The sequence below is a fragment of the Tupaia chinensis genome, unplaced genomic scaffold (genome assembly GCF_000334495.1).
Source record: "Tupaia chinensis unplaced genomic scaffold, TupChi_1.0 Scaffold000318_1, whole genome shotgun sequence".
NCBI classification, from domain to species: Eukaryota; Metazoa; Chordata; class Mammalia; order Scandentia; family Tupaiidae; genus Tupaia; species Tupaia belangeri.
Genome location: NW_006159811.1, coordinates 993,418 through 1,005,600, shown reverse-complemented (window position 1 = coordinate 1,005,600; position 12,183 = coordinate 993,418). Strand labels below are relative to the sequence as shown.

The 12,183-nt window shown below is 46.1% G+C and overlaps 1 protein-coding gene and 1 pseudogene across 1 annotated transcript in view; one reads left to right on the top strand and one right to left on the bottom strand.

Moving 5' to 3' along the window:
• SCD5 (stearoyl-CoA desaturase 5) overlaps positions 1–12,183 on the bottom strand; it is a 173,996-nt gene that overhangs the window by 94,700 nt on the left and 67,113 nt on the right. The window lies entirely within an intron of this gene.
• Positions 884–2,835, top strand: LOC102477721 (eukaryotic peptide chain release factor subunit 1-like; annotated as a pseudogene).

Here is a 12,183-nt window from a genome sequence, read left to right as displayed (position 1 = left end):
ACCTGTCTCTCTCTGGCAAGCACACATGCCCTCTAGCACAAAGAAAAGCAAAAAGATTAATCCCAGTCATGGCAGCACAGGAAGAAGGGTACCATTGAGTGAGGCTGGGGCCGCATAGGAGGCCCGGGTTCAGTTCCCTGACCAACCTAAACAGGCTAGATACACGTACCTATAATCCTAGCTACCTGGGAGGCTGGAACAGGAGGTTGTGACATTGTGACATCCTATCAAAAATATCTATCCTCACCCCCATAGAAAATATTATTGCTGTTGTTAGAGATGCCAAACAAAAATAGCCATCAGAGGATGCCAAGTTTATGGAGCATGAGGGATCAGATGAGAGGGAAAAAGAAGCCTACGGTGTTGAACTGTGCTATTGGCTTAATAAGGAGGGAAATCTTGCTCGTGGAAAGAAGCCAACACTGTGCCTCTCTCCTGTATCCCAGACTGGCTTCCCAAAAGACCAGACCAAAACCATCCAAGTATCAAATCCAAGTAGATCAAGCTCTGGCATCAGAAGAGCTGACCAGTGTGCAACCCAACATGATTTTCTCCCTGGGCCATGAAAGATTCAAGGTCATCACACGTTTTCTCTTTGTGTAATCAGCAGGAGTTTGTGCAGCTCCCTGACTCCGTTTCTGTGCAGCTGTTTGAAACCACAGGATGGAGAGCTGCTGCTACCACCATGGAGCCGCCACTGGCTGGGACTAGGCCCTTAATGGCGAGAAGGAGGTGAGATGAGGGTGTTCAGCCCCAGTGCTGCTGACAGGAACGTGGAGATCTAGAAGATCAAGAAGCTCATTAAGAGCCTGGACAAATACTAAACTTTTTATAGAAAATATTTCTAAAAAAAAAAAAAAAAAAAAGCTTAGAGGCAGCCTGGGGCAGTGGCACCAGCATGATATCATTGATCATCCTGCCAAAGACCAGATTTCATGCGCAGCGAAAATATTAGCAGATCCATTTGGAACTGCATGTAATATTAAGTCACGAGGAAACCGCCCTTCAGTCCTGGGAGCCATTACATCTGTACAACAAAGACTCAAACTTCATAACGAAGTACCTCCAAACAGCCGGGTTGTTTACAGTGGAATGATTGTAACAGAAAGAAAGGAAAAGAAAGTGACTTTGAACCTTTCAAACCAATTAATACGTTCCACATGGAGGCCCTGCAGCACTACCTTCGGATGACAGCAGCTTGGCTTCACGGTGATAGACGTAGGGGGCTCTTCTTGGCATGCTCCAAGGAAACACAAGAAGTCCTGCATAAATTCACTGGCGATCTCCCAAAGAAACATGGCAGAGATCAATCAGCTTTGTGTTTTGCCTGTCTAAGAATGGAAACGTGGGGGCCAGCAGGTAGCACAGTGGTTAAGGCACTGGGCTCCCACATGGTCGACGACAGTTCAATTCCTGGACCCGGTGGCTTGATACTCATGCCGGGTGTGTATGTGCCCAAAAAATTCCAGGAGGAGAATGGAGGAGAAGGGATTGCAGCATGGCCGTCCCCCTGGGGGGTGATTTCTTACCCTCTCTCTCACTGTCTCTGTCTCTGACGATCTTACTCTCTCTCTCACTGTCTCTGTCTCTGACGGTGACACACACACACACACCTTATGGCAAAAAAAAAAAAACTTTAAAAAATAGAATGGAAAAGCAACATAACTATGCTTGGAAAGTAACAGAGGCTGCCATGCAGCTGTTTATTTCTGGGGACAATGTAAATGTGGCGGGTCTTGTTTTAGCTGGATCAACTGACATGAAGTTAGTCTGGTATGTTTGATGAGAGATTGCAATAAAAAGTTTTAAAAATAGTTGATATATTGTATGGTCGTGGAAATGGATTCAACCAAGCTCTGGAATTATCTATTGAAGTCCTTTCCAACATGAAATTTATTCAGGAGAAGAAATTAATAGGATGCTACTTTGATGAAATCAGCTAGAACATGGGCAAGTACTATTTTGGTGTTGAAGATACACTAAAGGCTTTGGAAATGGGAGCTGTAGCGATTCTAATAGTCTATGAAAATCTGGATATAATGAAATACATTCTTCATTGCCAAGACACAGCAGAGGAGAAAATTCTCTAACTCCAGATAAAGAGAAAGATAAACCTCATTTTACAAACAAAGAATATGAGCTGATTGAGAGCATGCCCTTATTGCAATAGTTTACTAACAACTATTAGGTTATCGGGAAAGTCATGACATATTTCTTTACATTTTTCTATGCAAAAAATGTGTCATGACTTCTCAATGACCCAACATAAAAAAACTGGAGTTACTGAGACCAGCAGATGGAGTAATGGTTGCATCGCTAGACTCCCAAGTAGTCAACAAGACCCACTGGCTTAAAACTCACTCCGGGCACGTGTGCGTGTGTACCCAAAATCCCGAGAGGAAAATGGGGAAGGGATTGCATTGTGGCCATTCCTCGTGTGTGTGTGTGCGTGTGTGTGTGTGTGTGTGTGTGTGTGTGTGGTTTCTCACTTTCTATGTCTCCATCTCTCTGACAAGTACACATCATCTATAGCAACAATCTCTCTAAATAAATAAATAAATAAATTGGAGTTACATTGGAAATTGTCACAAGGAAGTCACAGGAAGGATCCCAGTTTGCAAAAGGATTTGGTGGGATTGGAGGTATGTTGAGGTACTGAGTAGACTTTCGGTGACTGGAATACCCAGGAGGAGATAATGAAGATTTTGACCTTGATGACTACTGGGGAGTCGACTTGGGTCCTGCAAAATGAGCCCCCCCTCCAGTATCCAACCAAGGAGCAGACCCAAGGTAGAATCCAAACAGATCCCTGCCTTGCAATTGGAACATTTTCAGAACTTAATCCATGGGCATTAGACACTGAAAAGAAAACCAAAACAAGAAAACCAGACCCAGCCCAACACTTTGGTATGCCATGGTGTCAGTGTGGCAGCCCACAACTAAATTCCTCAATGGTGCTTTGGACTGGTTTTTAAAAGAATCCCAGGGATTTTTTTTTTTTTAAAGAATTATTTAACTTTATTTACTTATTTATTTAAATTTGACCAGAGAGGGACAGAGTGTGGGGGAGAGCAAAATGAGAAAGCTAGCCACCAGGTCCAGGACTCGAACCATGGTCAGCCATGTGGGAGTCCTGTGTCCTTAGCCACCACACAATCTGTTGACCCCAAAAGAATCCCAGTTTTTACTTTTACTCAATGGTGAAATTGGTTGCTCTTGTATTTAATGAAAAAAAAAAGTTTTTTTTTTAAACAGAAACATACATAGGAATGAAAATACTTTTAACTGCTATAAACCTTCAAAAGTTCATAGAGGTGAGATCATACTGGTTAGTTTCTTATGTTGACTGGAGAAAGGTTAAATTGCTGCATTTCATGTGACCCATTTACCTAGCATTCTCAGCTGAGACTGCACATGAAGAAATACATGTGGTGAGATTTTGGGGAAGGGGGAGGAAACCACAAGACGAAGATGAAGGCATTGACCTTTTCTCTGTCCTTGATAAATGACGCCATGTATTCTAGCCTTTCAAACTGTGTTTTTAACCAATTTTGTAATGAGAGATAAATACAAACTATTAAAGCATCAAAAAAAATCAAATTCACTTTTCACCCTTCTATGTAACAAAACTGAATAATCACTTCTTAGCTTTACTGTTGTTTGGGCTTTTGTTTTAAACAAATCTATAGACAATATTTACAAAGTTGAGTTCAACTCTTAGGTTGTTGGGAAAGTCATGACATATTTTTCTATGAAAAATGCATTGTGACTTTTCCGATGACCCCATATATTTCAGTTAGCATTGTTTTACATCAACTTTTCCATTTATCTTTTTTTTTCTTTCTTTTTTTGGAGAGGTTTTTGCTATAGGGCACGTGCGCTCGCCAGAAAGACAGATAAAGACAGACCACGTTCTCTCGCCAGAAAGACAGATAAAGACAGACAAAAAAGAAAAAATCACCCCCCAAGGGGGATGGCCATGCCACAATCCCTTCTCCTCTATTCTCCTCTTGGGATCTTGGGTACGCACGCACATGCGCCCAGCATGAGTTTAAGCCACCAGGTCCAGGACTTGAACCGTGGTCGACTACATGGGAGTCCAGCAACATACCCATTACTCTAACTGCTGGTCCCTTCCACTTATCTTCATGATACACAAATTTATCTTTCTTAGCTAGCAATGATATATTTTACTTTATACCATAGTTTTGTTTGTTTGTTTTTTAATTTGCTATAGGGCATATGCACTTGCTAAAGAGAGACACACAAGAGAGAGAGAAAATGAAAAATCACCCCCAGGGGGGATGGTATGGCACAATCCCTTCTCCTCTATTCTCCTCTGGGGATTTTGGGCACACATGCACATGAGCCCCGGGTGATTTCCAAGTCTCCAGGACTGGGACTTGAACTACATAGTTAGCCAAGTGGAATCCAGATGCCTTAACCACCATCCCCTTGATTGGCCCCCATGATTAGTTTTTCTTTCATAATTTTCAAGTATTGTTTCCTGTTTTTCTTCTTTTTGGTTATGTCTCTGGGATACAGTCTCAAATATATATTTTACTAGGTCAAACGATACGTTTTATGGCTCATTACACTTTGCCACGTTGCTTTCTAGAAATATTGTACTAATTTATGTCAGTAGGAGAACATAGTTTTCTCAAAAGCCTTGCCAGATTTTGATTTTATAATTACAATTTACCAGTCGAATTGGCATTGTGTGGTTTTGTGTTTTAAGTTCCTTCAAGTATCAGGGAGGCTGACTCCTTTTCCAAGGGTTTGTTTTCTAATTGGAATGACTCCTGTGTGAACGACATGTTCAGGTTACTCGTGACCATGAGTGCAGTAGAAATAGTACCGCTTCTGTGGGTTAGATTCTGAGTGTGAGTTGTTTCCTTCGTTCTACGTATCCACAAACAAGTCTCTCCCTAAGTCACTTTAACCGAAGGAAGTTTTGCTCAGAAGGAGACCATCAATTCTGCACCGGTTCCTGGTGCCCTATTTACTGGTGGCTGCACACCATAATCCTCTCATCCATTTTCCTGAAGGCAGCCTGAGTTTTAAGTTCCCCAGCTCCTGAGGGAACTGTATTCCCGATCTGTCAAAAATACCCAGCAATTATTCAATGCTGTATCATATGTGACTGGAAAAAAAAATCAGAGGTACTACTTTCGTGCTCGCCTTTCTGGTCTTCTCTGATTTATATTGTGCCTTGCTGTGAAGGCGGTATTTCCAAATCGTGATTTCAAAGCATGTTTCAACTACGGAATCAAACTCTGAAAAGAGAAGTCGGCATCAACGGCATAATGGAGTAGGAGGACTGGGAGCCAAGAAGGTCACAGACTAGGGTAAATTAAACAAACTGAAATTAAACAAGTATTTGAGGGCCAGTCAGTGGTGTGGTGGTTAAGGTGCTGGATCCCACCTGGCTGTCTACAGGGTTCAAGGTCCGTGGTGGTTAAGGTGCTGGATCCCACCTGGCTGGCTACAGGGTTCGAGGTGCTGACCCAGTGGCTTGACACACTTTCAGGGAGCAGGGCATGTGTGCGTCTAAAATCCCAAGAGGAGCATGGAGGAGAAGGGACTGTGACGTGGCCATCCTCTGGGGGATGTTTTCTCACTTTTGCTTTCTCTCTCGCTGTCTCTCTCTAGCAAGCGTATGCACCCTATAGCAAAAAAAAAAAAACCACCACGTATTTGAAACGTGTTACACAATACACATAAGGTCCGTTTAATCAACCAAACAAATCTCCACTCTCTAGAACTAGACCTGTCTCTTGCAGGCATACAAGGAAAAAGTAAGAACTGTACAAGAACGCGAACCGCCACACAAATCACTTGACGAGGAAATGGCCAAGGGGCCAGGTGGCGGCACAGGGGAAGGTCTAAAGCCTCCCTGACATGCTGGATGTGCGCGTACATGCCCGTGATCCAGGCGGGCTGAGCCTGGGGGTGCATCGCGGCACGAAGACTCTGTTGGGGGGGGGGCTGTTTCTATCTCTGACTCACTCTGGAAAGAAAAATAATCTTCTGAGAAATGGGCCCAAGAGTTCTACTGTAAGGGGCCAGAAGGTGGCGCAGCAGTCACGCCTGATGCCCTGAGTCCTACCCACAGGCAGAGGCCCGAGTTTGTGTCTGAGGACCCCTCTGAGTATGCTGGGCCCGTGAGTGCGTGCCCGGGGTCCAGACTGGCTAGGGCTGTGGACAGATGGCAGTGTCAGGACTCTGTTGGGGGTGCCGCCTATGTCTTCCTCAGTCTTACAAAAATAAACAAAAGACCTTAAAAAAGATTTCGACCTTAAAAACAAAAGTTACCTCAGGCCCAGCACCAGTGGCAAGTGTTGCTACCACACAGTGCTCCACACGCCAGGACCAAATGGGAGGCCTGGGTGGATTTCAGGGCCAGCCCAAAGGCCAGGCCTGGAAGTGGTGAGCACCTGCACTCCCAGCAGCTCGGGTGGCTCAGGCAGGAGGGTCCCGAGCTCGAGGCTGGCTTGGGCAACACAGTGAGACCTTGTCTGAATAAGAGCTAGGCATGGTGGTATGTGCATGCAGTCCCCACTGGGAGTGCGGGGGAAGAGGATCACAATGAGACTCTGCCTTTAAAAAAAAAAAGAATTACTTATTTATGGGGCCGGCAAGTAGCATGGTGGTTAAGGACACTGGACTTCCACATGGCTGATCATGGTTTGAGTCCCGGACCTGGCAGCTTGCTTTCCATTTTTCCTCTCTCTCTTGCTCTGTCCCTCTCTGGTCAAATTAAAACTAAATAAATAAAGTAAAATAAGATAATTCTTTTGAAAAAGTATTTTAAAAAAGAATTACTTGTTTAATGTCATCTGTTTTTATTATTTAATTTAATAAAATAGAGAGAAAGCAAAAAAGCCAGGTCCAGGATTTGAACTGTGGTTGGCATGTGGGAGAGTCCAGTGACTTAACCACCATGCCACCAACCAGCCCTCAACCCTGTCTTTTTTATTTAAAAAAAAAAAAACAAAGGTTCCACTCTGTTTTCTTGGCTCTTTTTCTGGGGAGGGAGCATGCCTATTAGAAGGATTCCAGTTGGGGCAGAGTACACCCCAAAGGTTTCCCTTTCTCAATTCCTTTTTCCTCACCAGCTTAGACGATAAAGCCACCCAGCCCTTCTACCTTCTCACCTTCGCCAACTCCAGGACACAACTTCGGTCTCTAGAGAGACTACTGGCGGTGAAGAAGCTCCACCAAAGAGTACACATCGCCTTGGGGAGAAGGGACATTTCTCAGCCACGCTGCAGGCCCAAGTTACGATGTGCAACAGCTACTATTATTAGTATCACTATCAGCACCGTGAGCACTTACTGAGCACTTAGAACACGGCACGACCCAAGGTAAGCACTTTATATGCCTTATCTCATTTCATCTTCACCAACCCCGTTACCCCGTTTTACAGATGAGGCAAAGTAGAGTTCAGGAAGGTGGCCAAGGTCATCCAGTCAGTAATAGCAGACCCGGGGACTCACATAGGGACGTAGGGCCTCTCGTTATATGGGGACCGGTTTGATGATCTGTAGTTAAGTTATCATTATTTTTTCCCCACAAGTGTGCTCTGTTTATTTTTTCAAAAGAAATTATTTAATTTTATCCATTTTTAAAATCATTATTTTATTTAACTTCATTTATTTCAATTTGGCCAGAGAGAAACAGAGCAAGCAGGAGAGAGGGGGGGGTGGAGACAGAAAGGAAGTGAGAAAGCAAGCTGCCAGGTCCTGGACTCGAAACTGCGGTCAGCCATGTGGGAGTCCAGTACCCTAAACCACCATGCTGCCTGCTGGCTCCAATTTTATCCATTATTATTATTTTAATTTGATCAGAGAGAGAGAGAGAAAAATGAGAAAGCAAGCCGCTGGGTCCAGGACTCCAAGTCCAGCGCCTCAGTCACCATGCCACCTGCCGACCTGCTATTTTTAATTCTTATAAACTTTTTAAAAAGCTTAATCTCATCCCTACTAGTTGCAAATTGACTATTTCTACTGGTGGGGCTAAATGCCCCAGTGATTTCCCAGTCTAAAAGGCTGTGTCCTTTGCTATTTCAAGTGCAAAAACTCTGATTAAGGTATCTGACCTCACACCAGGGGGTGTGGGTGGGGTTGCTGAGGATGGAAAAAATGGGAAGCCTGGGAGCCCAGAGGCCTGCATTTCAGCCACTGACTCTCCCGTTTGGACCGCAGGCTCGTGGGCAATAGAAACCGGGAGATGAGACGAAGTCGAAGTCTACGTCCCCGCCAGCTCTAAATGCTTCATTTACGAAGCCGGTAGTGTGTGCAAACTGGTTCGGGAGGTGGGGGCTCAGCGCCCCCTCCCGGCGGCCTCCCGGCACTGCCCTCAGGACAGTCCTGACCGTAGGTACCCGCACTCTGATGGCGGTGGTGCCGCCCGGGGCCCCAAACTTTCCCGACCCTGCTGTGGAGTGTATTACTGCCCCGCGTTTACTGAAAGAAATGTGCTAGGATTTTCAAGGGGCAGAGGTTTTAAAGGATTACAGGGTCATTTAGGAGAAAGTCAGACGGTGAGGGGTGGTGCAGCTAGAAGACGTGGGCTTGGCCTTGCTGATGAAGAAAAGCAACAATTTAAAAAGTTGTTATAAACATAGAGATGCCTCAGGTATACCTCTGTCCTCTGAAAGTGAGAAACAAATTCGTCTATAGATTGTGTTTGTTTAAAATATAAAGCAAATACAGCTGTGAGTGCCCTCAAGCACGCTCATGCGCTTCAGTGATCTGTCTGCCCCTGCTCACCTGCTGCTGCTGAAACTGCCCTGGAACGTCATTTCTCAGAAGCCTGGCCTGCCATTCAAAGGCTACCAGCCTCCACTCTGCTCCTGCCCGGGCATCTGCTGAGAAACTGAGGCCTCTCAACTCAAGATGAAACACACCTAACAGAGTCATACCCTAAAGACTTTAGAGTATTTTTTTTACATTTTTTATTTTATTTATTTATTTTTAAAGGATTCTTTTATTTAACTTTTATTATTTTTTAAATATTTCCAGAGAGAGAGAGAGAGGGAAAGTGAGAATGCAAGCCTCCAGGTCCAGGACTTAAACCACAGTTGGCCATGTGGGAGTCCAGCACCATTAACCACCATGCCACCTGCCAGCCCCTCATTTGTTTTTTAATTTGCTATAGGACATGTGTGCTCACCCGAAACAGAGAGAGAGAGAAAGAGAGAGGGAAAGTGAGAAAACGAGCCACCAGGTTCAGGACTTGAACCATAGTCATTCATGTGGGGGTCCAGTGCCTTGACCAACCTGCTGATCCTAGAAATGGTTTTAAATATGAAAAACCCTGTGTCTTGGGACCAGCAGTTGGCGTAATGGCTATATTGCTGGACTCCCATGTAGCTGACTGTGGTTCGAGTCTCGGACCCGGTGGCTTAAACTCACACCAGGCACATGTGCATGCGTGCCCAAGATCCCAGGAGGAGAATGGAGAAGGGATTGCAGCGTGGCCATCCCCCAAGAGGGTGATTTCTTGCTTTCTGTCTCTCTGTCTCTCTCTGTCTTTCTGGCATACACGTCCTATAGCAAAAACCTCCAAAAAAAAAAAGAAAAAGAAAAAGAAAGAAAAACCCTAAGTCTTGAGTGGGCAGCCCACAGCCGAGCACAGGATGGAGCTACTTATGGTCTTGGTTTCTTGCTTCTCCCATTCACCTCTTACTGAAACCTCGTACCTCACCAGGTTGCTCACCTCCTGTTAAAGCACGGTCAGAAGAGGGAAAGTAGGAGGTGGGTCTGGTGAGGCAGGTGGAAGGAGTGGCTCTCGGGGCTGGATTGGTACATTATGGAGCCAGCTCCAAGCTCACATCCCATGGTGTCCACTTAAGCCAGGCCCCAAGACAAGCCCAAGCCATGGTGAAGCCCATAAAATCCAAAGCATCTCCTTCATATTCATAATGTGATGAATGAAAGAACCTGCCTACCCTGGAACCCCATTCTCTAAACCAAGGACCCCCAGTTCCCAACCTGTGGGCCATTCCCTGGAATGTTGCCCAAAGTCAGATGCAGTTGGCAGGCTTTTCCCTTCCCTCAGCTTCCAGGCCTTCTCTTTTCTCTTTCTTTCTGTCCTTTCAGATTGAAGACAATCAAACCAATAGTTTCGTTTATTTTTCCCCTGAACCTTTACTCCAAGTCTGCTTAGAAAGTCTGGAACCAGCGTTGACTGAGGTGGGATTCACAGTGAGCCACAGTGGGGCCTGAAAGACCAGAGAGAGAGATGCAGTGGACTCTCTTCCTGACTCGAATCTGGCTGGTCTGATTTTCCTTGCCTGGTAGAATGTATTAGGTTTTGTTGGGTGACTTCCAAAACATGGGCTTAAAAGGCCGTACTGCGTCTACCTTGGTTCCTTGAAACACTGCCCTGATGTCGTGAAAGGAAGCCAGTGTAGCCTACCAGGGGACGAAGAGCCATGAGAGCACTGAGGTGCCCATGTAATAGTCATCGCCCGGTGCCATCGGTGTATGTTGGCAGCTGCTTGAGGGGCCCAGTGGCAGACCATGGAGGGGCTGACCAGCCACCCACGGCATTGTGAGACAGTGTGACGGAGCTGGTCTAAGCCACCTGGTTTCAGGGTGGCTTAGATATCAGAACGGGTCTCTTTCTGCTTGCCGGCCCACTGAGACACCATGATCAATATCAGATACCTGCACGAATGTGAACTGAACCCGATACAGAACTCGCACAGGAAATGATCGAGACCTGGCTCCATCACTCGTGGAGGCTGAACCCAGGTCAAGGATATTAAAAGGGGCCAGGTGTGGTGTAGTGGGGACACAGGTGAAGAGGAGTTTTTTGTTTGTTTGTTTTTTATTTTGTTTTGTTTTTGGGGGGGTTGGTGTTTTAATTTGCCAGAGGGCACAACTGCTTGCCAGAGAGAGAGACAGAGAGCAGGAACGTGAGAAGGCACCCACCAAGGAGCATGGTCACACCGTGATCCCTTCTCCTCTGTCTCTCCCTCCTCTTGCGATTGTGGACACACTCACGTTTGGCAGGCCACGGGATGTGGGACTCCAATTACGATCAGCCTTGTGGGATCCAGCCACCCCAACCACCATGCCACGGGCTAGCCCTGAAGAGGTGTTGTTTTTTTGTCCTGTCCTCCTTACAGGGCCCCTCCCGCCTCGAGGAAAGATGGGCCAGAGGAGTATCTTTATCTCCAGCCCAGTAAGGCAGCTCACATGGATCACTTGGAAAATGCAAATCTTTTCAGTACAGCTGGGCAACAGTAGGGCTAACAGGTCTCAGATGTGTGCCTACGACACACCCCGAGTGGGCTGGGACAGCAGGAGAAAGGGGCATGCAGGGATGAGTCCGCTTTTTCTGGGGCTTCTTGGGTGAAGTATGCCCCGTTGACCAAGAACGGCCACTGAAAAGAGGGCTAGTGTGGGGTCAAATGGGATCTTTTCATGCGCCACCTACAGGGCAAAGAACCCTGCAGCAAGAAGCTGGAGGTGGGCACAGCGTTGCTAAGCACTGTCTTATAAAAAAAAGTCAAAAGGGGCCACCTGGAAAAAAGGGGTCTCTTCCTATGTCCAGACAACTATGGAGAGAGACTGCTGATAGGAGGGTCTTTAAAAGAGCCCACCACCATGCGCGTCATGCCAGCCACTGTACAGACTCAGAGAGTGGGAAGCCAACTTTGCTAATTCCATTATGCCCCTCCCTACCTGTCGGCCCATCCTGGAGGATTCAGAAACTAACTAGCAAACTGAGACTTGCAGGGAGGAAAAGAAACAAAAGATAGAGACTACAGACAGGCTCCCACCTGCCCCCCAGCCCTTCCTCTTGTTGCCCCAGCCTGATGTGCGCTTGGGATGGGGAGGGGAATGAGGGCTGACATGAAGTCAAGTTCAAAGGATGGATGCTCCTCTGGGGCTGGACATTCCAACTTCTGAACTGAGACTGAGTTTGCAATGTGGAGTGACAGGACAGTCTGTTTCTTAAAAGTTAGTTGAAGGGCCAGCCTGTGGCATGGTGATTAAGACAATTGGATCCCACCTGGCCACCTGTACTGTTCGAGTCTCAGACCCAGCAATTTGAAAAACACACCAGACACATGTGCATGTGTTCCCAAAATACTGAGAAGAGAATGGAGGAGAAAGAACTGCAGTGTGACCATTCCTTCTGGGGAGTGATTTCTCCTTTTCCCTC